Genomic DNA, 13,386 nt, shown 5'->3' on the forward strand with positions numbered 1-13,386 from the left:
CATTAATTGTTATTGTATATATTTAGATATAATACCTATATTTTAATATTTAGATACTCAAATTGCAATAAATGACGCCATATATTTAAATAAACAAATACAATTTAATGTCTGCATTTTCGATAAATAAACTTTTTATCAAAAGAAGAAAGAATAAGTTTTATGAATGTAGGTAAAAAAATGGAAACCCTATACACCAGATGCAGATTTAAGTGCAACAATCAGCATTCATAATAATATAATTAGTTCTGTGGTTTTGAATTCCAACTATACTAGAAACGGTAAAAAACACACCAATTTTCTCGATTGGTGTACTGGTATAATCAAAAATTAATTTAAACTCAACTCAATTTTTCAATATTTTCAAGATAACAGATAATAGTTATTGTGAAAATACTATCTATAATCGTGACTGAGATGATATTGATCATAGTTGTATATTTATACCGGATAATGATAATATTAGTTATTTTAATTCACAATCCGTGGACAGTAGTATAATCAAAATATTCAATTAAATATTAATGAAGAACAATTTCTATGGTAGAGGGTGATCAACGTGCCACTAGTAACATATAGTCAAGATGTTAAAATAATTATATATTTATATTTATAGTAAATAATTATATTATAATAAATACATACAATTTGTTTTTGGCAAATATTAATTAAGCCTACCGTATTATTAATAGAAAAATAAATTTATAATAGCAATATAAATTATAAACATAATTATAGTAAAATATTCAAAGAAGTATCCGTCTCCGCTCAAAATTGTTTTTCGTGATAATGTATAATATATTATACATTAATTAATTTTTTTTATTAAAATTTAACATATTCATAACAAGAAAAATTTAACACTAACTATACAGAGGAGTGATTTCCATAGTTTTATTGAATTGATTATTTTGTATTATGATTTTTAAACAATAATTGATTATATTTTTTATATTATTTGTAATAATATAAAATAATAATTAGGTGAGCATTGCAGTATTTACTCTTTATTATTAATCAAAAACAGAATATTTTTCTGAAAACCTTAGTATTAGAAATCCAGTTTTTAATGATTGGTTTTTACATAGGTACCTAGTTAGTTATTAATATAGGTAAGTATAATTTAACAATTAATATCACTTTACTTAGAATAGGTACTTATCAAGTTATAATTTATATCTAATTCATTTGAAATTCAATTTTTACACATACAAATTTCTATATTGTATTTGATTTAATTATATTAGCCACAAAATAGGTAGTAATAATTTTTATATTATATATTATACTTAATTTAGGAGTTATTTATTTAAGTTAAATATCAATTATAATATTTTACAATAACAATAATAATAATAACCAATATAAAATAAGTTAATTACTTTTATTTATAATAAATAATGTTAAAATAAAAATCAATAAGAGAAAGGAGAAATTAAACATTTGAACCTTATGCCTTCCCATATTTTGGGAAAACTGAAAGAATTATAATCTCATTCATCACTTTTTTATGTTTTCTTTTCCAGGTTTTTGATTGATGAAACCAATTGAGTGGTAGCCGCTAGGAAACTACCAGCTTTTATTAAACATTGATATCTTTCGATTGTATTACCTGTTACTGTAATTGAAGGCACCTAGCTACCTAATAACATCGGAAGTCTTTAATTAATACTTTTCAAACTCTTCAACTATGGCGCATCACGTTTATTCTAATCTAAAGAATGCATTGTGAGTATATTATGTATAATAATTAAAAATTATTTTATTACGTTTTCATTTAAGATTATGACTAATAAGTTAGGTACTGTAATTATATTACGTACATAAGATATATGTTAGGTATATTATATTATTATAAGAGAGTGTATATGCTGCATGATAAATTTGCCATGTTTGCAATGTTTACAATTATGGTTAGACATTTGATAAATATTGTCTGGCTGCTGTTATCGATACAGATTAAACTGTAAGTTATAACTTATTAGTTATTACCTATAATTAAAGTAATCTGTAATGATCAACATATATTTCAAAAGTCGAAATTCATTATTGAGATTAAGAAAATGTGCGTAGTGTTCTATTCTGATAGTATTAATTATTTAGATCCTTAAACTAAATGATCTAATAAAAGTATTAAAATGCATGCAAATATGGTCTTAAAAAGTAAAAATAAATGAATATTGTGTTATTATTATTATTATTCATTAATAATTTCATTTATTTAATTTATTTATCAGACAATATTGCACCGTATATTCATATATGTACCTAAATAATATTATACATAATTTTTTATCTCATATTATTGTAATGTATTAACTTATAAGTCTTTACTTGTTTTTTTGTTATAACTAAAAATAAGTTCCTCGGAATAAATAGTTTAAAATTAGCTTGAATATTTTAAAAATGTAATCATGTGCTAAATTACATCTTTATAAAATAATGATAAATAATTTACGCAATACTGAAAGTTTTAAGTCCTTACGATTCATATTGTTTGAATTACGATAAAAAAATAACATTGCTCATGAAAAGATAGTAGTTTTTCATTTAAACATCAATTTTTATTGAAATTTGAACTTCAAACGTCTATAAAAAATGTGTATATACATTTTCCATATTATTAAATTATTGTAAGAATAATTTGATACGGGCCATGTTTTAAATTATCAAATGATATTATCTATTTAAGTTTAAAAGTTTTTGATCTTTCTTACAAAATTATTCCAAAATTTTCACTCTTATTAAAGAAAATTGTGATAATAATTTTTACTTTTGTTACTTCTAATATTGTCGTCAGACACGTAAAAAAACTTATTATTGTAAAATCAATATATTCATTTATAATTTAAAAATGTTTAATTTAGATAGATTAAATAATATTTATAGTACAAAAAATACTATACAAATTGTGTAACAAACTTCCAAGTATAAATATATTTTTAGTTTTCAAAATTTTGAGTCAGTAATTATGAAATTAAAATTGGTAATATTAGATAATACTCGCAAGTAAGGTATTCACGACAAAATGTCATCGTAACTACGCAAAACGCAAAAATATTTACTAAGAACTTTTATTCCACTCGTTGTGTCATGAAGTTATGAAATAGATTTATACTTAACTCAGCAATAAATTCATAAAGAAAAACAAAAATATACAAATGCAATAACTTCTAAGCTTTATATATTGTATTATATTTAGTACCTAATTCTGCACAGTCACGTTGGTGTATCGAAATAAGGATACGGTTTATAACGCGCTTATAAACGGTTTGTAGACTTTTATAGTTGTTACAATGCTGCGTTTGTTATTAATAGATTAAATATTAAAACATATTTTTCACTCAATTAAGATTTGAAATGTTGAATTATTGTAACACATATTGCGTTGATATATTTTTATTAAAATTAAGTACCGCGGGTTAACTTCCTATAAACAAATTATTTATGACACGTAAACTGTTTTCTATATTGTGTGTAGGAGAAAAATGACCTTTCCTTCATACGAGACCCTTTTATATCCCTATTTTAACTGAATGGTGTTTATTTTTAGCTCAATAAAACTAAGTGGTAATTGTCGTTAAATTCATCAAGGTTAATCGAATGAATTTGCAATATCAGAGTTAAAAAAAAAAAAAAGGACAGGTGAAGTGCTGCTGATGAATGAGTTAATACTACACGCTTATAAATCTTACGCAGTTGTGTTGCCTATTGATATACGACATGTTGGCGTTCAGAAATGTATTCAGGATTATTAAATAGGGGTGGGGAGGAGTTAGTAAATAAAAATTAGGTACAATAACACATATTTTAATTATAAATTATCATAATAATATATTATATAATTGTATACTTAATACAACACATTATACACAAATATTAAATAGTACCTAGTAATATTTTATGTTAAATAGATGTATCTAGTTATTAGATATGTAATACATTAGACTATATTATTAATTTTAATATTTTTAAATAACTACAAAATAATTTTATTATTTGGTCCATTCATTTAGTTGCATTATTCTTTGTGCCTTATTAGATAATAATTTAATTATAATAGAAATATATATCATATAGAGTAATATGTATTATAATGTTTTATTTAGAGCAAATTTAAAAATAACATTTTGCAAAAAAAAAAAAAAATAAAGGAAAATAGGAAATGCTGTTTATTTTTTTACCATAATAATAATAATTTAAAACTAATAATATTACAACTGCGATGTTTTAGTTAAAAATTAAATCAACCTACCATAATTCCTAGTAAAATATATTACTTTAATAACAATATCATAAAATATACTTATTGATAAACCGTCTTCGCTCAGAATCGTTTTTTGTAAACAATAATGTATCATTGAATTCAAATTTAACATACCCATTACAGCGACTTACTTGGTACAGCAGAGTGGTACTTACTTGCTTACATTTTTTTATTTTAATAATAATATATACTTTTAATTTCTTAGCTAAATATTTTTTAGCGAATTTCAAACTGGTGCCTAGTGTATTATTTATAAGTTAAGATACACATTTTGAGAAATTTTATGTTGATATTAATTTGATTTAAATAATACGGAATAATTAAAAAAATTGCTGGTGTTAGTTCTATTTTTAACCAAATATGATCTACGTGAAATTCTATTAAGATTAAATCCAGAGATGTTACTTTGACTCTGCTATATAGTATAGGTTTTGAATATATCTTGTAATTTAGTTTAGTTTATTCTGATACATGGGTTGAATTTTAATTCAATAATAAAATCAATGCTTTTGATGTACAATTATAAACGGAGACAGTGTATTAGCTTCTATTTCTAAAGATATTTTATAATTTATTTATTTGAATTATTTAACAATTTATAGTTTGCTTTTCTATTCGTAAATATGATAGGTTGAACTTTTTTTTTACTATAAAGGTTATTATAATATTATATCATATATTATTATTGTTAATTTATAAGCCTATGCAGACTAGTGTAAATAAGTTCACGGTGTAAAATGCTTGAAATTAATTTAAATATTTTGAAATTTCAATAAGCATAGCAAATAATAATTTAAAAGTTACATTGGATAGTTTCAAGTTTCTAAAATTAATATTTTTTATATTACATAAAATTAATAAAAATTGTTTGAGGGAAATTTGGTTTTTTACGTTATAAAAATCAATTTCATGAACATTTAAACTTTAAGCCAGTGGTCGGAAATAGGTGGCCCACGGGCTAAATATGGCCTACAGAGGGAAAAAATATTTTTTTAATAATGCTGGTTTTTCGTACATAATATATATTTTATCTATTTTAAGATGTATTTGAAGATTACGATGGTGTTTATCGTTTATTTCTGTTAACAATAATAGTTACAATAACATAACAATTATTAATTGATATCTGAGTTTTTACTGGCCTTCGAATTTTTTTTTTTTTTTTTAATTATCTGGACCGCCATAGAATTTAATTGCCGACCCCTGCCTTAAACGCTCATAAAATATTAATGCGGCTTTACAATAAAAAAAATATATGTAATTCGAGTAAAAATAAATAATTGAATTTTCTTTCCTTAAGTATAAAAAATAATTATTTTATGAATTTTTAATTATAACTTAATATGATTGTTGTGATTTTTATGAATTTCATTTATATTTAAGATTTGCTTATAAAAAAATTGTGAAAATTGACATTTTTTAATTAATTTCAGTGAGATTAATAAGACTTATGAGAAATCTTAAATTAAATTTCGAACTTTTAGTAAAAAATGTTATCAGTATTTATTAGAAAATAGCTTTAAAAAAATAAAACATTTGAAATTTCTAAAATATGATTTTTTTTTAATAAATAATAATTTATTATAAAAATATATAATTGAATAATAGGAAGAATATTTTAAATATTATAGTTTATCTAGAATAGTTAATTTAAATATTTGATAAAAAATTTAAATATCTATAAATATGCTTTCTATATATTTTTTTTTTTTTTGTTGTTTTTCTTCCTTGTTTTTAAAAAGTAGGTCGTACATTTTTTTTCCTCGAAGTATTAACAAAATACAATATATTAATAGAAACTACCCTTAATATTTATAATATTCTCATAATTATTTAAATATTCTATTTTACTAGCAATATAAAAAATGTTGATTATAAAATCCACATTATGAAACTAATTTAAATCTAACAAACATGATTCAATTCTTAATACCTATATGAAATAAAGTCAGTAAAGATGATTGAAAATTATAATTGAGTTATTTAAGTCAAATCAACTTGAAGTTATGTGATACCGATAATATAGTTAATAGATAGCAGTTTATCTAGATATAATTCTAAAAATTTAAAGTGCAAAGTCAATGTAGAGAATTGGGCGTTTTTATTAACTATGATTAGTTAAAAAAAAAAAATTGGTTAACTTTTTTTAATTACCACACACGAGTTACATGTTATACTGACTGTGAAACTTTTATTTATTTTAAAAATTGATTAACCATTTTATTAAACATTCTCCGTATTTAACAGTTAATACATATTGAAGTGGAAATTACATGTTCATGTAATCATGTTTGTTGAGTTATTAAATTAGGAAATATGTGTTGATTTATTTTTATTGAAAATCATTATTGTATATGGGGTGGTATGTACATATTTTGGTGATAAAATAAAAGTACATATATTTTTATTTTAATCATAGCGTATTGGTTAGGTTGTCTATAGTTTTATAGTTATGAAAAACATTTAGCCATAAATAATTGTAAAAATTATTTTGTGCGAAAAAGAACCTCTCAGTCTTTACAGTAAGTTGTAAAACCATATACTGAATTAAAACACGGTATATTGAAGAAAATATTTACTTTTTCAAAGCGTTTTAATTTTTTTATTATAATTAATTCAAAAAAAAGTTATTACATAAAATCCGTTATTTTATGTTTTTCAAACTTAAAAAAATGATCTTGTAAGTACTTTAAACGTTACGATACATAAAGTGTAGGTATTGTCTTATTTATTGTATATTAATTTTATTTCTTAACTTCCAAGTGGTTTGAGTGTTTTTTTTTTTCATGCAAAAATCAACACTACCTAGGGTAATAAAATAGTATCCCACTTCTAAATTATTTTGAATTTGTATTTAAAATTTTAATTTATTTAAGATTTAAAATTTAAAATTGTTTTAAATTCACTGAATTCTCTATATTAAACCCCTTAAAAACTCGTGTACGGCGTCTTATCTTAAATTTAAAAAAAAACTTAGATCATAAAAATTGTTATTTAAACTTATTAAATTAAACAGTTTTAAGTTTTTAACTAGTTAACATTTCATGGTTGCTTTTGAATACATGCGTGTTGTGGTTTATGGATTCTGATTTTATAACATTGAAACCGATCGGTATAAATGTTTTACAATAAAGATTAAAAACAGATAATATGAACAATGAAACATATTATGTCTCGTTCAAAAATTTTGAACATTAGTACAGCTAGTTTTTTATATAGGTGAAAAGTATTCCAATTTCTATTTGAAACCATTGCATGATGATAACAGTAACTAGTTAGACAATGTGATTAGTAATAATTTAGATAAGTCGTATTTCAAATATTTTGTTGCTGAGTCCCAGTGTAAATATAACATGTTATAGGTACTTAATTTTGTATATAATATCATGACATCATGTTATGAATTGTTGTATGTAAATATACAAATAAAAATGCGTAAATGATAGAAATATATTATATCATATTATTAGATAAAATAAATTTATAGGAATTAAAATCATTATTACTTAATTCCGAAGAAATAAAAAAATTAAATGAGGTTTGAAATATTTTGAATTAAATTATTATTTATTAGCGTTGCTAGTAGGTATATATACCTAATGTATCGCGTTGTCGTACAATAGAAGTGTTGCCAATGAGTTTTTGACACACGGCCAAACCGTTCAAAGTCAAATGAACACATTCAAAACAAAAAATAACACACTTATTTTTAAATATTCATATAATAATTAGCTTTTGCTGAATTTCAAATCTAGTTTATAAATTAGTATGTCATTTTTATCTATGAACATTGTTCAATATTTATACTACAGGCTTATAAGAAGACAACAAATAAAAATAAATAAGTGTAAATGGTATCTAAAAGTAATTTTTTCAATAGTAGTTACTAAACACTTATATTATTAGAATTAAATATTTTATTAATATATCATTAATTGAAATTAGATTATGTAATAGTAATTTATTTAAGAATGCAATTTTGACTACAGTCGAGACTCGAGATGTACGTCCGGACGTTAGGTTTATTATAGGTTCTAATTATATTCTGCAAACGCGTGTGAATAATGTTATATACAGAAAATTTTCATGTTACGAATTACCTACTTATACGTATATTAATTAATGAAATATATTTACTATGTTAATACTACGTGTATTTATTTAAGTTATTTATCTTATTATTTTATTTTTTTAAATATTGGCGAATAATTTTAATGAAGTTAAGGTACCATACTTAATTAGCATCATTATTCAACGTCTCATGTATTATATAATATTGGATGTAAATCATAATACTATTTTTAAGTTTGTAATAACTGCTAGATAAAATTAAAAAATGTATTGACATTTGATAAAATTTGATTATCAAATGTTTATGTATCATACGGTTCTTAATAAAATAAACATTTAATGCAACGTTTGATTTTTAATAACCGTTTAAATTTCCAATTATTTTAATTTTAAAATTTGTGCAAGATCTTTTAATTAATAATAATTATTCAAGTCTTTTGTGAGTTTTGTAGTTTCATTAAGAATTTAAAAATAAATCTAATACAATTGGTATTTATATTAAAAATTGGTTTTAAAACGTCACAATAATTGTTTTCAAATAATATTAGTGTATAGTTTTTAAATAGTAACTGTATTGATTATTTTATGTGGGCTGTGGTCTGGAGTGGTCGATTATCAAACTTCAGAATTATTTAAAGCCTATATTGGTTTAAAATATAACGCCATTTAAAACTCAAGTTCTATAAACCTTATGTGCATATATTGTAAATGTATATAATGTACCTAAGTAGACAATTCTTATGTTTGAGGCTCATGTTTTTAAATTTAATATTACCATTGTTGTGGAATCTAAATTAACCTAACTAAAACTTTTAGAACGTGAGTTAGGTGATCAACTCATAAGATTCTTTGATGTCACGTAAAAAAGGATAATCTATTAGGCTTCCTAGAATTGAAGTGTAATTTGATAAGTTGCTATTAATTTGCAAGTGTTCCTCATATTTTATTTTTCGAAATTGATATCATATTTTAGTGTTATAATATTACGAAATGTATATTATTTCTTAGGTCTCAAATTGACAGAAAATTAATCGTATACTAAATCATAAAACTGATTTGTGAACTTTTTACACTTGCACTTTAGATTTTCAAATTGCATAATAATTATAATTTTATTTTCCAGTTTTCTGATAACATAAAATGCATTCTAAACAATATTAATCATTAATCTATTTTAGGTATTTATTTAATTTCAAGCGCAAATTGCATATAATACCGAGTACCTATACCTACTATCGCCTACTTGATACTTAGATTTATTTTATGCAATACCTTTCTAAGATTCATAGCATATTAACATCGACCTACAAGGTCATTATTTATTAGTATTTAAAAAGTTTTTCGGATATGATTTTTCATTTGAAATGATCTTATCTTATGATACATCTTTTCTTGAACTTATGAATTAAAATAAATGTCTAATATTTTAAAGTTATTTATAATATTATAATAATATATTATATTTAAAGATTGTATTGATATCATTATATTATCTTATTTTATATACCTATCTATCTATCTATATATATATATATATTTATACACGTACCTACCAAAATTTTATTTTTAGTTGAAACAAAATAATTAATGTTAAAATAATTTGATCAAAAGCGTTAAGATTTAATTGAATCTATTTATTTGCAAAATTTTCATTTAAATACTTACAATTAAATTCATTATTGTTTAAAATACAATAATTTTGTAATACTTAAATTGAATTATACTCGTTTAATAAATAATATTGAATTTGGTTGAATTAATAGTAGTTAATTTTATTTTTGGCCTGACGTTTTTTATTTTTATTTTCTAAAGGTTATCGTTGTACTTATAATTAATTTTTATCACGTTTTGTATCACGTTTTTTTTCTTTTGTAGTAGTAGTAGTAGTAGTAGTAGTGGTTTATATAATCAATCCATTCGGTGTATTAATTAAATACGTTTGCTGTTTGCAGATTGTATAATATGTGCATAATGTATTATTCATGTAAGTAGGTAGATATTGCAATTTCTGTTCATTTTTTAAATCGTTTAGAAAATATTATCATTTTTTCTATGCCAAATTTCCAATCAATATACAGTGATGCTTTGTGAAACTATTTTTGTGCTTTTTTACTGTCTGACTATTGTAAAAGTACACAATGTAAAATAATTTACTCCGTCGCGACAGTTGTGAATCTCTAAGTATGACATTCATTTATTTTTTTTTCTGTGCGTGTAGGTGGTTCTTGGAAAGGTAATTTTTGTGTTTTTGTCGTTAACAATAACTATCTACTGATTTTGGATATATTACTGACAATTTCTGAGGAACGGTATCAACATATCTATTTAGTAGATATATGTATATATTTAAAAAATTTTAGGAAAATATTTTGTTTTAACTTCCATGACACGTTTTATTCAAATATATAATTGTCGACAAGTTATTAATACTTATCTACTATAATAGAGTATGGAATAATTTTTTCTACGAACTTGTAGATGTATAACAGTTTTAGTTTATAAATATCAGAAATTATATAAATGTAATTTTATTTTAGCTGTAACGTTAACGTTTTTTGTTAAAAGTCGTTAAAACAATAAAATGTGATTAAACATTTAAACATATTATTTATGATATTTTTGCTATGTTACACACCAGAAAGATAAATATTACAAATGTTTAGATGACTTTTTAAAATTCTTAGTATCTAATCAAATCGTTTACAGACTAATTTACAATAATAATGAAAAAAAAACCGTATACCTATATTAATAATCGTATTGGCATGCTAATTTGTTCCACAGTAAAATGTATAGTTTCACGTTTATTAAAATAATATACTGTACTAAGTTTTTTTAAATTCTTAATTCTATTAATTTATATTAAGGTCACCAAGGTTTTTTTTAAACTAATATTCAATCTTCAAAAAGAATTTTCAATTATTATGTAAAATATAAATATTCTTACCCGTTGACCTTTTAAATACTTTATTAAAATATGTAAGATGTATCAATTAAATACTTGCTATTTATTTATACTGAGTTTATACATTATATTTGCTGTGTGGCTATAATTCTTATTTCTTAACTGAAGTTCAATGAATTCTGCTTACATGGCTTATTAGATTATCAATATAGGCACGATTGAACTGATTGAGAGTATTATAATGTTAAAAAAACGATAATTCCGTACAAAATGTAATTTATTTTAATAATTTCAACTAGAATAAATAATTAAACCTCATAATCTCGAGAGGGGGGCGTGGAATTGACTAAAATACATTACTATACTATTAATAAAATAATCAATTATTTTTAGATTATAATTTGTCGAGTATTTATCTAATAGCTAATAGCTATATTATATTGTATAATATTATAATTTGTGCTAATAGGTATAATATACTCGTATTATTATATTTATGTATGCAATATGTGATACGGGTTTAATGGATATTTATATTATATTAAGGGTAGGTACGCATCTAGTAATTGAGAGACATATTTCTGTTTAAGATATTGAGCGTTTTGTTCATTTGTTTTTGGTATTTCTAACTATAGGTATCTTTTTCAGTCATAAAATTCAAGATCCTCATCGTAATGTTTTGCTTACTCCAGAAATCATTTAAAAAATGTATGAATCGAGAACGATGTAATACTATAATTTCTCGTTTAAATAGGTAGGTACTTCGTAACGTAATTTTTTTCTCGATTTTATAGAATGTAAATAATATAGCGTAGGTATATAAGAATATTACTACACGGAGATCGAGATTAAATTCCATATAATTTATTATTATTATTGCTTCCGTGGTTCAACTCGCGATACCTGTTCTGTTTGATCAATAAGTTTAATCAAATTCTTACATATCATAATGAAAATGATTGTTGTCTAAATATTTCTACTAATGTGGGTTTTTTTCAAATAGTGTTGTTCATGGATATCTAGATGAAAGTGCGCTAATCACCGTTTTTATTTTTTAATTGGCCACCACAGTTGATGTGGAGGTCATTGGGTTTTTTCACGTACCTACTGCCGATTTCTATCGAAAGCAATTTCATTTTTCGCTTTGACCTTCGTAGTAATTTAGTTATATTTACTGTGTCTGACCATACTCAACAGATTTTTCGACATTAATTCATGAATGTCTTTAATTAATTTCATTCTATTTGAACTTTGGGGTGCAGTTAGTATTTCATTGCGTCGTACAATTATATTAATTTCTACTCTCAATAATTGCGTTACCCATTGCCATTTAAAAGTAAATTATGCTTTTATAAAATTCTCTTGTTTCAAAACTTTAATTGTCGAATGACAGAGTGACGATTGTGTTGATATCTATACACTATTCATCATTAGAAATGACGTGCAATATGTTATAATTATAGTAGCACTATACCTGTATAACTTATTCCATCTAGTACATTCAATTCAAGGTCACCTAGGTGTTTTTATATTGTCCCAAGTTTAATTACTGAATTTTTTGTAAATAATTATAGGTAAAACAATTTTTTACTGAATAGAACCATTTTAATATAGGATATTAGGATGTGTATGATTAATTAATACAATTATTACACATCTATTGAAATATAATTTCTATTTAGTATATTATTACTCTATGCTGAGCACATAATTTTATCCTGTGTGTTTATTACTTTCGTCGTTTTCCATATTAATTATTAAGTAAAATATATATTTTGCATAATAATTTCGTATCAACAAAAGACATTTTCAAAATGATAAATTAATTATTTCTAAAAAAAAAGTCTTTGCCAATATTTGTTGGTTGTGTTTAGGTATTTATTTGATGAATAATCAAAAAGTTTAAATGCGATCAACATATTATTTTTATGTGAACATTTTGTGTTATAATTTTGGAATTTTTATTTTATTGTAATATTGCCGTCAATTGCGAAATATACTCGGTTGAATATATTATAATATGATCAGTATAATTATTATTATTATTGTTCGAGCAGGGACCAATTGAGCTGCCATCAACAAATTTCACCAAATACACACACACACACACACACACACACACACACACACACACACACACACA

The 13,386-nt window shown here is 22.9% G+C and overlaps 1 protein-coding gene across 1 annotated transcript in view; it reads left to right on the top strand.

Moving 5' to 3' along the window:
• Nucleotides 1-13,386, top strand: part of LOC112591330 (trehalase) — a 95,992-nt gene that overhangs the window by 10,286 nt on the left and 72,320 nt on the right. The window contains exon 2 of the mRNA XM_025335105.1: nt 1,527-1,728. The gene's annotated coding sequence lies outside the window, so the exon portion shown is untranslated. The remainder of the gene's footprint in view (nt 1-1,526; nt 1,729-13,386) is intronic.

This window comes from Melanaphis sacchari, unplaced genomic scaffold (genome assembly GCF_002803265.2).
Source record: "Melanaphis sacchari strain LSU unplaced genomic scaffold, SCAv2.0 Contig131_pilon_pilon, whole genome shotgun sequence".
Taxonomy (NCBI): domain Eukaryota; kingdom Metazoa; phylum Arthropoda; class Insecta; order Hemiptera; family Aphididae; genus Melanaphis; species Melanaphis sacchari.